Raw genomic sequence first — 16193 nt, forward strand, 5'->3', positions numbered from 1 at the left:
AGGTATAAGTATGTCATCGATATCACTCAGGATTTTTATTCGGGATTTTAGTAGACTAGAATATTAAATTTTATTTCATAATATTTTATTTCTAATATCTTTCAGACTAAGAGCTGTCTAAATTGCAACCAACTAAAAGTATAAATCCATTACAAACATTTCTGTAGCTGGTATATATAGAGATACATTGACAAGGTACAAAGGAAGTGAAAAAGTAAGAGATATGGCAAAATGAACAAGTAATACCTAATAAAGAAAAATTACTTCATGTTTTCAAATGACTAAGACGTAAATATGTTAAACAACTAGTTTGTATATATTGTAAAAAATGGCATTTGACCTGGTCCCTTACTAACATCACATTTTGTGATAACACAAAAGTTACCAGTAAATTTTTGGAAGTCCTAAGGTAATGCCTTCTCATCTAGTCAGCACCCAAATACTATTGTTTGAATATCTTGGAATTTAATATGCTATAGAATGATGAGAGTTACCACATATAGCATATAACTTTGATCATTTACCTACTCCTGGTATTTAATCCTTAAAATCATGCTTAGTATGTGTGTGAAATTATTTCAGTGTTTTATAGAAAAAAACATCAGAATAATTATATAACAGTGAATGTATTAAACTTCTCCAGTGTAAAAGTATTAGTGAATTTAGCATCTAAAACTATCAGAGTTTGCCCTCAAAACCTATTTTGAAATTCAAAATATCGTAAATCTGGATTATATATTTGATAACTAAAGTGGTAAGGATTAAAAAAAAACTTTGTGGTTAGGTAAAGTGAATGAATTGTTCAACTGCTATATAAGTTTTTTTATTACCATATAAAAATTACCATAAACAGCAGCTTAAAAACAGAAATACAAACAAAAACACAGTTCTATAGGTAAAAGTACAGGCATGTCTATTTAGGTCTTCTGTCCATTTTTGGATTGAGTTGTTTGTTTTTTTGTTATTGAGCTGCATGAGCTGCTTGTATATTTTGGAGATTAATCCTTTGTCAGTTGCTTCGTTTGCAAATATTTTCTCCCATTCTGAGGGTAGTGAGGTGGATGGACCTAGAGACTGTTATACAGAGTGAAGTAAGTCAGAAAGAGGAAAACAAATACTGTATGCTAACACATATATATGGAATCCAAAAAAAAAAAAGGTTCTGAAGAACCTAGGGGTAAGACAGAAATAAAGACCCAGATGTAGAGAATGGACTTGAGGACACGGAGAGGGGGAAGGGTAAGCTGGGATGAAGTGAGAGAGTGGTATGGACATATATACACTACCAAATGTAATATAGATAGCTAGTGGGAAGCAGCTGCATAGCACAGGGAGATCAGCTCGGTGCTCTGTGACCACTTAGAGGGGTGGGATAGGGCGGGTGGGAGGGAGACACAAGAGGGAGGAGATATGGGGATATATGTATATGTATAGCTGGTTCACTGTTATAAAGCAGAAACTAACACACCACTGTAAAGCAATTATACTCCAATAAAGATGTTAAAAAAAAAAGTATAGACATGGCTGGGTTCTCTCCTTAGGATGTCACCAGGCTGAAGTAAAGGTGCTGTCTAGGCTATGTTCTCACCCAGAGGTTGGAGTCCTTTTCCAAGTTTACTCAGGTGGTTGGCAGAATCTGGGTCCTTGCAGTTATAGGACTGTGGCTCTTGTTTCATGGCTTATTCTTTGCCTTGGGCATTCCTTGTCATGCAGCCTGTTCCATCTTCAAAGATGGCAACAGTGTGCCAGTTTTCTCATTATTGAATCCTTTCATTTTTACCTCTCTGACCTCTAGACCCAAATTCAAAGGCACCTTGATTGGATCAGGCCCACCTGATTGTCTCCCAGCCTTAAGGTCAAGTAATTCGGGACCTTAATTACATCTGCAAAATCCTTTTATAGCACACCCAGAATAGTATTTGATTGAATAACTGAGTGAATGTATGTTTATACACTACAGGCTGGAATCCTGTGGGCCATCTTTGAATCCTGCCTACTTTACTACCATAGCACTTTCAGTGCTCCCTTTCTTATTTCTTCTTGTCCTGCAAGAAAAGAATTTTATTTTCTGTGTCCTATGCAACTTTGCCATATAAGAACACCTTTAAGTCTGGGAGAAATTTGTCTTGCTACCTTCAAATAATTTATTGCTTGCTTGTCTGAAAAAGAGCCAAAAGCAAGCAATTAAAATATTGTCTTAGAACTAAAACCAGCGTTCTTTTGTACATTTAAAACCAGGGTTCTTTTGTATAATTATTTTCTATAAGGTAAGATCTCAATGTACACATTGGCTCCAGGTGTTCAATACTCCATTTGTGAGCAGTAACTCATAGTATAATTAGGATCAAACTGCCCTGATGTTAACTCCAAGTTTATTGACTTTCCATTTATTTGTCAGACGGGTGAGTCTTCCCCAAGAGTGCTCTAGACGCGCCCCGTTCAATATGGTAACCATAAGCCACATGTGCTCATTGAGCACTTTAAATATGGTTGAAACAAATTGAGATGTGCTGTAATTGTAAAATGTACACCAGATTTTAAAGACATTGTATGAAGAAAGGAATGTAAAATATCTCATTAAAATTTTGCATTGATTTCATGTTGAAATGCTAATAATTTTGGACATATGGGTTAAATAAAATTTTATCATAATTAATTAATTAATTTCATCTCTTAAGAATACGTCTACTAGAATATTTTAAATAACCATTTGCTTGCATTAGATATCTGTTGCACAACGCTACTCTAGAGCTGTTATCATAAAACTTGGGATACTCTTACCAATGAAAACCTTTCATCACACACTCATCTATGCAGTTATATAAATAGAATTTATGATAGATATTTAAAGGGATAGAATAAAAATTTAATATAAACAGAAACTAATTTTTTTTCTTACCTCCTCACCTTGGAGGTCACAGATTTTGATTCTAGAATGTAATATCTAGATGGAGAGATAGTAGGCCTTTTTTCTATGAATATTTTGGTAACAGTTTTGAGCACAATAAGAATGATGGAGGGAACGGTTTTTCATGTTCACGAAAGGGTATTTATTTTACCATCTTTGATAGGTTGCAGATGGGATGAGTCAGACAGAGCCAAGGAGAAACATCTGTTTTCCTGTACCCATTGCATATGTCTGTAGATTTATATTTGCCCACAGATCTTATAAACTTCTACAAGAGAAGACTAAAATATGATCATCTGGGTCTGCATTCAGAATTCTGAGTATTGTCTACTTTTTAAATTGAAAATCACTCCGAGACATGGAATTATATTGCAAAGACTCTCTTAAAATTGCATTTTGTAGCCAATATTTCTATTAAAATATTGTTTCAATTTTTATATGTCATAAATGAACAATACTTAAGCAGAAACATTTCTTAGGTATAGGTCAAAGTTTCTATTTTTATGCCTGGCACACACACACACACACACACACACACACACATATATATATATATATATGTCTATTCAGAAAAGAGTCAAAATTATTCTCCCATATAACTCAGGCATACATTGGATTTAAACCCTAAGTATCTTTTCTTTTTTCACATTTCCTATTTAATTAAAGGAATCTAATTAACTGGGACCCCCTTCTGTGATGTGGTTACATAAAATGATATGTAGATATTAACTTAAATTGCTCTCTTCATGATTTTTTCTTATTAACCTCAGCACATTCCCTAATTATTCTTTCATAAACATACAATTATTTTTTATACTATGTATGTAGGTGGGAGCTAATTAACAGAGAGCAGTTTGATTTACCAACGAAATTCCTCACAGTGATTTCATTCTTTGCTACCATCGCCCCTCAAACCAAAAATTATATAATTTCATTTTAGTAATTTCACAGTAACTCATAACCAACGAAAGAATGATCAGGAAAGGGAAACCCACCTCTAATAAACACCGAATGCCTGTAGCCATTGCAGTTTTCATAGCATTCTGTTCCTCTGCCCAGAGTAAAGCATTCCATATGCTTGAGTCATTTATGGAATAATTATAGTTACTTTTAGGAGAATTAAAAATAAAACAGCAATAACAAAATCCCTTACCATAAAAAGTTTACTTGTTGAAGGGAAAAAAAACAACAACGATTTTTTTAATGAAAAAAGCAAAATCTATTTCTAAAGTTGTTTGTTTCTTGAACCTCTGGATCCCAAATCCTAGTTTTCAAATCCCAAGTTCAAATCCCAGAGTAAATGCCACCATTGTTCTATGCAATAAGAAAGAAAGGAACAACAGAAAAATCAAAACAACAGTTCTTATTTCTTTCTTAGAATAGCGTTGCTTTTTTCAAAATCTCACACTTAGAGCTTGTTTTTTGCCATCCTTTTAAAAAAAAATTCTAATATATGTCTATCAGGTGCACTACACTATCACATTTAACTTTCATGATATAAAATAGTTATCACCATTATCATTTAACAAATGAAACAGGTTCAGAGTAATTACGCAATTTACAAAAAATCACTTGGCTGGTAAGTGAAAGCACAAAGATTTGAGCTCAACTGTGTGTGATTGATTCTAAAAACCACATTTCCTTCTTTCTACTAGATTGGTTCCCAAGTGGTCTTTCCCTTAGTCCTGACTTTTACCTATTGAGCCTTCCTCCGATGTATAGCATTTTATGATGCTTGTCCTCACACAGCATATTTTAGTCTAACAATATACCTGGCACTGCTTGGTGAGAATATATCAATATTTCCCATGTTCTAAGCATATACTCATGTAGGATGGTAACATAATATAAATATATTTTTACTTTTTTATATATTAATACATTAGTGACAAATCTAAGACATTTATGAATAAACATAGGTGATTTTTTTAATCTTTTCTATAGTGGCAGTTATTTATAAATTCTGTATGGATTTGGTAAAAGTTCTGTGGTTCCATATGAGAACTGCTTCCATCAGACCTGACACTAATTCCGTTAATGCTGCCACCCCCAGACTCACTTACCAAAGGTGGAAATAAGAATCCAAGCTTTATGGACACTCAGCAATAAAATAACAGACAATATAGTGCTGGGCTTTGGCAGGCTTTTTCTTTAGATTTTCCTCTCTAGTTTATACTGTAAGATTTGTGGGATGGGGCAAAGTTGATTGAAAGTCGTAATGAGTACAAAATGTAGAGCATGAATCCCCAGATTGTGTATCATTTGATTCTGTTTGATAAGGTAAAACGTGATTTCTGCTAAGAAAAAGTCTTCCCACTATTGATACAATCAAACATACCATATTTTATTTGTTTTTTGAAATGATAAAACAGGAAAAAACCCACTCTTCTATATATGCTACTTAACAATAACCAGCCAGTAAATATTCATTATAATTACTACACATCAAGCACTGAGGAGAGAATAAAAAAAAAATTAACACAATCCATAATATAAAATTTACAGTGCAGTAAAAGATATAAAATATTTAATATCATTTTATAATTATCTGCATTTTTATTTACTATGAGGAAAATTGTAAATGGATTGGATGATGTTGGGATGGTAAAATAGAAAAATATTACAGATGACACCTGGGTTTTTTATCTGAGTTAACTGGGTGAGAGGTGATGTCATAAACTGAGACAAAGACTCAAGAAGAAGTGGAACAGATTTTATGGGGAAAATAAAAAATTCTGTTTGGGGTGTGATAAGCTTGAGATGCTTACTTGAAATCTGAGTGAAGATTTTGAATGGGCAGATAGTTGTAACACTCTGGAGCTCAAGAGAGGGGTCTGAATCATCAGTAATATTTAAATCCATAACATTGGATGAGATTGCACAGGCAGACTGTGTGGATGGAAATGAAAACTTAGCAATGAGCCTTAGGATATTCCATCATTTAAGGGACAGAAGAGTGGAGAAGGATATAATATAACAAAGGAGATTAAGAGAGAAAAATTGAGGGTAGGAGGAAAACCAGGAAAAAAATGAATTCTGGAAGCCAAGTGAAGAAAGTTACTAGGTGAAGGGCAGTGAGACTAAGACTAATGCTGATAGAGAAGAAGTATTGGCCATCTTATCTGACAAGATGGAGGTTATGGGTGAAACTTGAAAAGATTAGAGCAGTTTCCATTGGAGTGGTGGCGACAAAATGGATTGACTTGAAATGGCTCAAGAAGAGGCTGGGAGACAGCAATAGAGACAAGTTGTACAGAGAAAGTTTTCAAAAGGTGTTTGCTGCAAATAGAGAATATGAAATCAAGATAAAGTGGTTTTTTGTTTATTTTTCTTAAATTGGGAAACATTATAACATTTGTAAGATGATGGGAATGATTCAAAAAAATATTTCATGAGATAATGAACAACTGCAGGCAAAATTTTCTTTAGTTATCAGAAGGGATGGAATTCAGTATGCAAGTGGAGAAGTTGGCCATAGAAAGGAGCAGGAACTGTGCATCCATTGTAACTGGAAGGAATTTAGAGATTATAGGCAAATAGGCAGGTAGACAGTGGATTTGCTGGTAAGAAGATGGGGCAATTCACAACCTATCATCTTCTTAAATGAAATGTAAGATGAGGTCATCATTTTAGATTAGCGTAGGGGAGGCAATATTGGAATTTTTAAGAAAGAGAAGATTTGATAGTCCAGCAAAGATAGAAGGAGCTCATACTAGATGTACAGTATAAATTAGAATGATCCCTTTGCCGTGTTTTATTCAGCCATGTTATGATTGTTTACATCATGTAGGCATGGGTACTTGGAAATTTGTGTTTACCCAGGGTTGGAGTTTTGCCAGGTATCTACTAGAGCCAGGAGGTAGAGACCAATGAATTAAGGCTATATGAAAAATAAATGATAATAGCAAAGGTCATAAAAATTAAGTTGAGTAATGAGGGAAGTCGGCACATAAGGGACGCTGAATGTACAATGAAAACACATTAGGGTCAATGGCCTGAAGTTCCCAATATTATCAAATATTGTTGAAGTAGAGATAACAACCTAGGTGAACTAAAAAAAAGGGAAGCTGCTAGCCTGAAAATAGTGTACTTGAAATAAAAGTTCTGGAGGTAGTGCCATAAATATTACAATGAATGGGAGTGGGAGGTTGAAGCTATGGGATGTGAATAAGCAGGGAATTGGAAGTCAGGAAGTTGGATGAAGATGGAAAGAAGTGAGAAGACTCAGCAAATATTTAGAATTTAAAATTTTTTACAGGGCTTGATAACTAACTAGATATGAAGTAATTAAGAGAAGAAACTTCATAATTATTACTAGGTTTCTGACTTGGAAAGTTGGATGGATGTTGGTAACATTAACTTATATGAGGCACAGTGTGGCGGCAATAAACTCAAGAATGTATTTTTGGATGGGTTGAATTTGGGGTGATTTCGGTAGATCCAAGTGATGTTAAGTAGGAAATTTAATGTGCAGCTATGGAATGTACAGGTGGAATAAAAATGAATAGGAAGTGTGAAATACAGAGAACTAGTGTTGATGTATTTTGAGAAATTTACACTTGAAGAAAAGGAGAGTTAGGGAAATAGTTGGAGAGGGAATAATATCAAGAGAAGGATATATTGAAGATAGATGAAATTTGAGTCTGTTTTGGAAGGCCTTATAGAGAATGAAAGGGTAGAGACACAGGAGAGAGAGATCATCAATTATAGGAATTTCCTGAAAAATCTAGAAGAATTAGGGAGCAAAGGAAATGTGAAAGGATTAGACTTGCAGACAAAAAGACACCTGTCATCATTTTATCAGGAGAGAGAAATAGAGGGTAGAGAAGATTCAGATAGATGAATAGGTAAAGGCTGAGGGAGTTTCTGCTTAATGTTCTGTATTTTCTCTGAAGTTTTAGATGAAGCCATCTTACCAAGAAGGAGGAAGGGTATGTTTTAGTATGTGTGAAGGGAGTAATGGTCTGAGATTTTAAAATTCAAATATAAACTGTGCTAAGTTTTGCATTTAAAATATTCTGGTGCTAAGTCACAGATCATCAGTAATTTGCAATGTGTTACTCTATGTGTATCCAACTGAAGGTCACCCTTTTTTATTTTTGTATGGAAAATAACAGGTTGTGGTTTGCTATCAATGACTCCGGACTCGTTAAATTAGAAGACTGTTAAATATTTAATCAGAATCTAACAGCACCCTGTGTGTGTTCTGAGAAATTAACAGATTTCAATACCTGTAGTGATAATTGCAAAATGCTGATATATAACAATTACTCCAAATTACACCATTATCACAAACATCAGCAATTTTTTGTGTGCAATGGTGCAGGTAGAGAACATTTGTATATCAGGAAATCAGGAATATTTTTTCCTATTTCAGTGTCCTTGAAATGCTCTTAAGAAAGGAATTATGTTGTAAGGAACAATCCCTTACAAATAAAATATATTTGCGTCTGATTGTATTGATGTAACTAAATTTATCCTCAAACCATGGTTCTTGTCTTGGCAATTTGTGCCACGTGCCTCTCTTAAATCTAAAGCCAGTAAAGGTAGAATTCACCATCCTGATGGTTAGAGCAAACTAGCTGGGATTTAGGTATTTCTTTTTCTTTTCTTCTTCCTGTTTTTTAAAGATTAATTATTATCTTCAATATATTTAAAAATGATATTTAAAATTACAAAAGTAAAACATGCTCTGTGTATTAAATATAGAGATATGTGTGTATATATGTATGTTTATCCTTCTACACATTTACTCATATACTAATACATACATATAATAACAAAGGGTTTCATTTATTTACAGATATGGGAACACCACACGTTATTCAGCAACTTACCTTACTAACTTAATAGTACATTATGAACAGCCTTCCAGATCAATAGCTTCTTTTTACGGTTGCATTGTTTTCCCTACCATTAATGTACCACCAATCCTATATTGAAAGATAGATTGTTCCAAATTTGTGTCTTTCACAAATTATAAAATAACATATATGTGTATATCTGGCATTATAAAAAATATGTTTAGCTAGGCATAAATTAAAATACATGGAAAATACTCAATTTATCATTCATTTTGCTAATCATTATTCAAAAAATCAAATAGACAATATATTAAAAATTATAAAACTACAAATATTTGAGTTAGAAAACATTTGAGTTACAGTCTCATTTATATTTATATATAATTTGATATCATAATTTTTTATACCTATCTAAAATTAGATGAGTCCCATCAAAATATGGCTGAAAGATTTCACCAAAAGTTGCCAAGGACTGCCTGATTTAAAAAGTTCTTCTAATGAATGTATTGCTTTCTTTATGGTGTCATCAATCATGTTATAGAGAGGACTTGATGGATAAATAAGCTTAATTAACCTTCTTTCAAAGTTTGTTGATTTTTTAAAAATTGGTTTTAAGTAATCCTAGATGGACAGATATACATAAATGGATCTTTAATGGTTTAAAAATTCATAAGATGACTCTGATCCTATATAGTTTTGAAATAATTTAGTAAAACTTAAAAATTAACTTAGTTCTAGCAATGCCTAAACCTTTTAAAAAAAATACTAACTCTAGATTTCTTCAAAGGGCCTCTCCCTTTATTTTCCCTCCCTCTCTCTCTCTCTACCTCTTGCTCTCTTTTAATTACTAAGACATCATTACCTGATAAAAAAGAATAACTAGAATGAATGTTACAGGTTGGTGACTGTTGCATATCATACTAAATTTACTGTTGTAAATTTTTTAAAATAGATTGTAAATTAGATTGTTTTGTTCATTTTTGACTATTTTGCCAAAAAACTAAAGTACTAATATATCAGTGGTCCCAAAGGGATAATGTTTTCCAGTCACCAACTCACTGCTGGGTAGTGAAGTTAAGGCCTATTAACTGCTATCTCTTGTTCTTCTATTTGCCCTAAGAAAAACTGAAATTTTGCATTAACTCAGGTGGCATGACTGTAAGTAAAGGTGATCCATTTGCTTAGATAATTTCCCACATGGAAAAATAAAGATATGTAATCTGAAAAATTAAAAGACTGAGAAGAAGAAATTTTGTAGATGTGTGTCAGTCAAGACATTTAAAAGGAATTAATAGTCAACTTCGTACTGCTTTTAGATTTCCTTCATGATCATTTACAAGAGAAAGAGATTTTAAAATATTCATCCCTGGATGCCTAAAACAGTATATACTATCAAATATAGCCTAATGTTAATAGTGTACATAATTTCAATAATAAAAAAATAATAGACAACAGATTGAAAAATTAATATTCTAGCTGGGAAGGAAGAGAATCTGGTTCATGTAGATGTGGATTTTTTTTTCCGTAGTAGGAATGATTTCTTTTGCATGTAAATGAAATGGTTTCAGGCAAAGTGTAAAGTTGTCTTGCTATTATATTATTTCAATGTTATTTGAATTGACTTAGGTTTGATTTTTTTTTCTTTGTTTATGTTATCTGGTGGCTCTAAATCTGTATTCAGAACATCTGCAGAATCATAACATCTTCTAAGCAATTGCTTGAGAAAAAAATGGGTTTCCCCATAATTAGAAATGTGTTCTAATTAGGGATTGGGCATTTATATAAGTTCAAAAAGGAGTTATATTGTTAAACATTGTTAGATGCTCTAAAATGTGTTCTTGTGATTTTGGTCACAATAGACCTCCCCTTAGGATATAAAAGCTATCCATTCTATGCTAAAAACTTTAGTTAAAGTGGAGCACAGTCACCAAGAGTCTCTGCAAGGAGGGTTTGTTTGTCTTTTCTCTGAGTCCTCTGCAGAGTATTTTAAAAGAGATAGACAGAAACAGCTTCACCCTATCATTTTTTTTTCCTTTGGGTTACTTCCAATCTGCTATGGGCCCAGGAATTAGAAAAATTGGATATTCATATTTTGCCAAGTTAAATGCTAATGAAGAGCTCTGTTTTCTTCATGTTCTCTTTATTGATTTTCCAGTACAATATTTGCTTGAGGTTCGTAAATTATGAAAACATTTTAGTACTTTTGAATTTTATCACTATTTGAAAATGGATGGCAATGAATAGGCTGTCCATTACAACATATTTAAATTCCACAACTCAGAAACTACATTCTTGAAGAAGCTTTACAAGCTTCTACTTAGTGTTACTTGTAGATGTGTAGGGCACCTCCCCACCCCACCCCTAATAAGAGTGTTCAGTCAAGGCTGATGTAGGTAAAGCCTGGTAAATAACCAAGAGACTATGATAATTAAGCAAACATAATAGAAGCACCAGGGTTATTAACTGTTACCTGAAAAAGGGAAGAGCCATCTGTTTCATCTTTTGTTTTTAAAAATCTGATTGTCTAGAGATAATGCATTTGATAGTTCAATGCAAGAAAAGAAGTTAAACTTGGAAAATCTGGACATAGTTCCTTTTTCGGTTAGGGCTTTACTTGGGCTACAAGTGAAATTAAGCCTGATGTTAGTGGCTTCAACAAATAGTTTTATGTGTTATTCTTTAAAATACAGAAGTCTAGAAGTGAGGGAGCTGTTATTGCCTTTGGTTCTATGGATCAGTAACATCGGGGTCAGAATCCATGTCATTTTCTTATCTTTCTGTTTTGGTAGTAAGATGGCTGCTGCAGCTCTAAGCATTACATCTGAGGACACAAGACGAGGGACAGATTTCATCAGCTGTACCTTTCCTTTCCCAGAATTCCTCTAGCTGAAATTTGCTTTTCTCTCATTGGCTAGAAATTTGTTGTATATTCACATCAAGATGTAGAGAGACTGGGGAAGTTGTTGAGCTTTTTAAAAATCCCTAGATTAGGAGTTTTTAGGAAGCAGGGGATTCGGAATGACAGTTGGGTTAGTCAAGTGGAAACTTTGACACAATATATGGTGAGGGTGAGAGATAGACTAAACTAATACAGGCAAACAAAAATAACAACTGGTCCAAGGATTATTTTCATTGCTTTTATGAGAAAATATTATTTTACTTATTACTTAAAAATCAGAAATAAGCAAATATTAAACACATATTAGCTTCAGTTCAAGAAACATGAAATAACTTTTCCCATTTTCTTTTCACTAGAAATTCTTTACAATTACACTTTTGTTAAGTTTAAAAATATATAGGAAACTCTGAAATTGTTGAAATATTTATGTGCTTTTAAGGGTTGATTTAAGATGAAAAGTATCTAAATATAGAAGTAAAGTATGCATGCAGTTATTTATTTGTGTAATAATTATTTAATGATTCTTTTCACGAGACAAACTAGCCTCCAAAAAACATGAGGACATCTGTGACACAATTCCAGCACTTAAAGGGCTTATATTTGTACTTTTAAAAATTCCATTATTTTACCTTTAAGCTCTGAATATGTACATGTCCCTAATTTTATTTTGAAATTTACATATTGGTCATGAAAATAAGACCCTTAAAATTGCAACGCTATTGTAGAACTCCTAGATGAGCTAAATTAAACCGTAAGTCAGTAGATAGCATGGGATATATTAGAACTAAATGTTATAGATTAGAAATAAAAGAATATTTGCCCCCAAAGGGATAGACTATACTTAAGTAGAGAAGAAAGGAACAGTAATGAGCAAGGATCTAATTATGTGTTTGTAAGCTTTTTCTTAGCTTAAATAGGTGTGGAATGTGAAAGAACACAGAAAGATAAAATTGCCATTTGCCAAAATAAGAGACTTAGGGAGGAGCAGGAAATACCTTTTGGGAGGAGAAGGTTGTTGGAATCAAAGTTTATTTTGGAATTTCTAAGACTGAGATATTAGCTATCTAAGTGGAGACATCAATTGAAATTGAAATTAAAATATAAATTTAGAGGAGAGGAGATCTGGACTAAAGATATAGATTTGCTTATCACTACATAGATAAAGAGATGGAGGATATCATATCTAGGGAGTAAATGTAAGTAGAGAAGAGAAGAAATCCAATGGTTAAGTCCTGGGACCCTTCTACCTCTAGAGGTCAGGGAGATAAGGAGGAAGCAAATAACAGGACTGAAAAGGACTGACCAGGTAGAGGAGAAACTCAAGGAAAGACAGTGTTTTAAGAAAGGGAAAGTGATCACTCACATGATGTGTTACTAAGTGATTGGTTAAGATTAGATCTAAGAAATGACTGTTTAATTTGACAATAAGGAAACCATTAGTGACCTTGACAAGTACTGATTTCGTGGAGAAACTAAATTGTAATGGGAATTAGTTCAATAATTAATAGAGCACAAGTGAATTGAGCAATTCACAATTGTTCCAAATACTATAAAAGTCTCAAGTGAAATAATTGCATTTTTTCTTAAATATATTATCACCTAAAGTATCCTATTTGCTGTTTGATTTATTTAATGATAATTATTGAGAATCTTCTTAGAGAATATTACTGGAGGTATAGGGTAATATAAAAGTAGAAATAATAGTCCCTAACCTTACAGGGCTTATAATTTACCTAGAAATAGAAAAGAATCTGAGAGAGAATAATTATAAACAACTAAATTAAGTTTAGTTTGGGAGTGTATAAAAGAGACACATAGTGCTAAGGGGAGATACTCTTGTAAATATGATAGCAAAATGGAATGAATTGGATCACAGAGATGGCAATAAAATTGAGGCCGTTTATTAGCACTTAGCCCTTTATATATGAACATAAGGTTGTTCCTATGAAAATTACCAAATCATAAAATAAAAAGTATGAAATGGCCTCTTTCAGAATCATTATGTTTAGCTGTCTTTTTCAATTACAGAACTTTCTTTAAGTTTAATATTTAATGCCAAATTTTATATTCTCCATAAAGGGGATGTCATTAGGACTCAAAATTAACAAAGATCTATATAGACTTAAAAAGGCACAGGGTTTCAGCATGTGTTACCCAATGTGAAGAGCAGCTCCATGTACAATAGTACAAATAAGATTTCTAAATATATTAACTATTTTAGAGTTGTGTTACACTTAAAAATGAATGGTCTCAAAAGGTCAGAACAAAAATAGATTGATACAGCAGACTTCAACTTAATGAAAGAAATCAAACTGAAAAAATAACAGTTCCTTAGGAAAACAAAGGGAAAGGGGGAGGAAAGAAAACAGAAATGAAAAAAAGCCCTTGAACCAAGCTTTTTCTTCTTTTGCATTTCTAGCATTCCCAGAGAAAAAAGAAAGTATTGGAAAAATTTAAAGGAAATGACATTATGTTATCCATGGCTCTCTTCAATTAAAAATGAGAAGCTATTAAAATCAATACAGGTATAAGTCTTGATATTAGAGGAGGAACAAGGGGACACAGAAATTTGAAGGCACAGTGAAAAGATAACAATATACCTGTATATTGTTCTGCACCTCAAATCCATAGACCCCAAAGAATCAACACTTCTCCTTCCAAATATCTTTCTCCTGATTTCCTAAGTCCATGAATGGAGTTATCAGCCTTCCACTCACGCAGGCACGGGAGCCTAGCCATCTTTGACTCCTCCTTTGTCTGTCTTCACCATCAGGTTTATACACTGAATCATTTCTGCTGCTGGAAATACTTTTCTGCCTCAGCCTCTATGCTTCCCTAGTATGTCCCTCACTGCCACCAATAAGCACTATTAAAATAGCTAACCAGTCTTGAAAATATCTTCTCTTCATGGCCTATTTATCTAGTATATTAGGAGAGTAATCACTCTTTTTTTTTTTTTTTTTTTTTTGGCCGTATGCGGGCCTCTCACTGTTGTGGCCTCTCCCGTTGCGGAGCGCAGGCTCAGCGGCCATGGCTCACAGGCCCAGCCGCTCCGCGGCATGTGGGATCTTCCCGGACCAGGGCACGAACCCGTGTCCCCTGCATCGGCAGGCGGACTCTCAACCACTGCGCCACTAGGGAAGCCCCCCTAATATACTCTTATAGTCATATGTTAATGGAAGCAAAAAAGATTTTAGAGGAAACCATGCCAAGATTCAAATCTTGACTCTCCACTTAGAATGCTTATGACCTGGGGCAAGTTATATAACCTACCTCAGATTCATCATACATAAATAATCATGTCAGAAGAATTATTTGACATAAGACATATAAAACACCTGGTAAAAGTCACTTTTGTTTTTTAATCCTGGAAGAAATGTTCAGTGACCCCACATGGATGTCCAAAATCCTGGCATTTTCCCTGCAGCTGTACCTCTTCTCAAAGTCTCCTCCCTTCTCATTTCATCCAACTCCCCATTAACACTTGGAAGTGCCCTCAGAGGGAAATAAGGGTACCAGCAGGGCAAAATAAATAGAAAACATATCATCTGAATGAAAAGGAGTTTTTTTTTTTTCTTTCTTTCAAGAAGGACACTTTCTTACTGCCTTTGTGTAAGCATTTCATAAAAAAAAAAAGTTTTTAGCCTAAGGCAAGGATTGGAGTGCCTTAAAAGCATACTAAAAGAAATCAAAGATGCTTTATATACGTATTTGTATGTAAAATAAAAAAACTATTACTTAAAAATTAGTTTGTGAATCCTCTCAAAATGGGACTGCTTAAATCTGTATTATGTAATTGTACCCAGTAAACATGTGTGGTGTAATGACTTGATAGATAAAGGTAAATGCAATTTGCCATAGTCTATAATACCTGTTAGTAACATAGATATGTGAGATTACAGTGATTAGAATGAATGGAGATTTTGAGGTGAAGAAAATTTTTAACATAGGAGAGCAAAGAATAGTGCCTGTAATGATTTATTCCTCCCCCACTTTACTTCATAGAGAAGTATTTATGTAATATTTTCTGCTCTATTGTGAAACTAATTAATTCCTAGCATGCTGAACAATTTTGGTAGGTCACAACTGAAATTTTCAGATTTTTATCTTCAATTTTTTAATCCTTTGGCATATTGCTTCAGATTACCATCTATGTAATGAATGGGTAATAGAATGGAGTAGTACTTAGTGGATTATATATTTTGTAATTAAATACTTACAATTTTCTGTTTCATTAAACAGACTTATATATTCAATCTATAAAGATGATGTTAAAAGTGTTCTACTAATATAAACATTAATGATATTGTATAATAGGTATAAACCACACACACACACACACACACACACACACACACACAAGTCTGAGGACTAAAAATTCATCTGAGCTCTTACAAAGATCTGTTAACAGAGAATTTCTTCCTTACCTAATTCACTTTCAATATTTCATTTGTAGAAATTCATAGGTATTTGTCAATTATACCTCAGTAAAGCAGAAAAAAATTCATAAGTGTAAAATTCTTAGGTGGATTATTTGTATCTTCAGGATAGTGTATTTAATCATGAGAATAGTTGCCTCAAA

The 16193-nt window shown here is 33.3% G+C and overlaps 1 protein-coding gene across 1 annotated transcript in view; it reads left to right on the plus strand.

The window, feature by feature from the left end:
- ERBB4 (erb-b2 receptor tyrosine kinase 4) overlaps window positions 1-16193 on the plus strand; it is a 1131344-nt gene that overhangs the window by 878703 nt on the left and 236448 nt on the right. The window lies entirely within an intron of this gene.

This window comes from Lagenorhynchus albirostris, chromosome 6 (genome assembly GCF_949774975.1).
Source record: "Lagenorhynchus albirostris chromosome 6, mLagAlb1.1, whole genome shotgun sequence".
NCBI lineage: Eukaryota > Metazoa > Chordata > Mammalia > Artiodactyla > Delphinidae > Lagenorhynchus > Lagenorhynchus albirostris.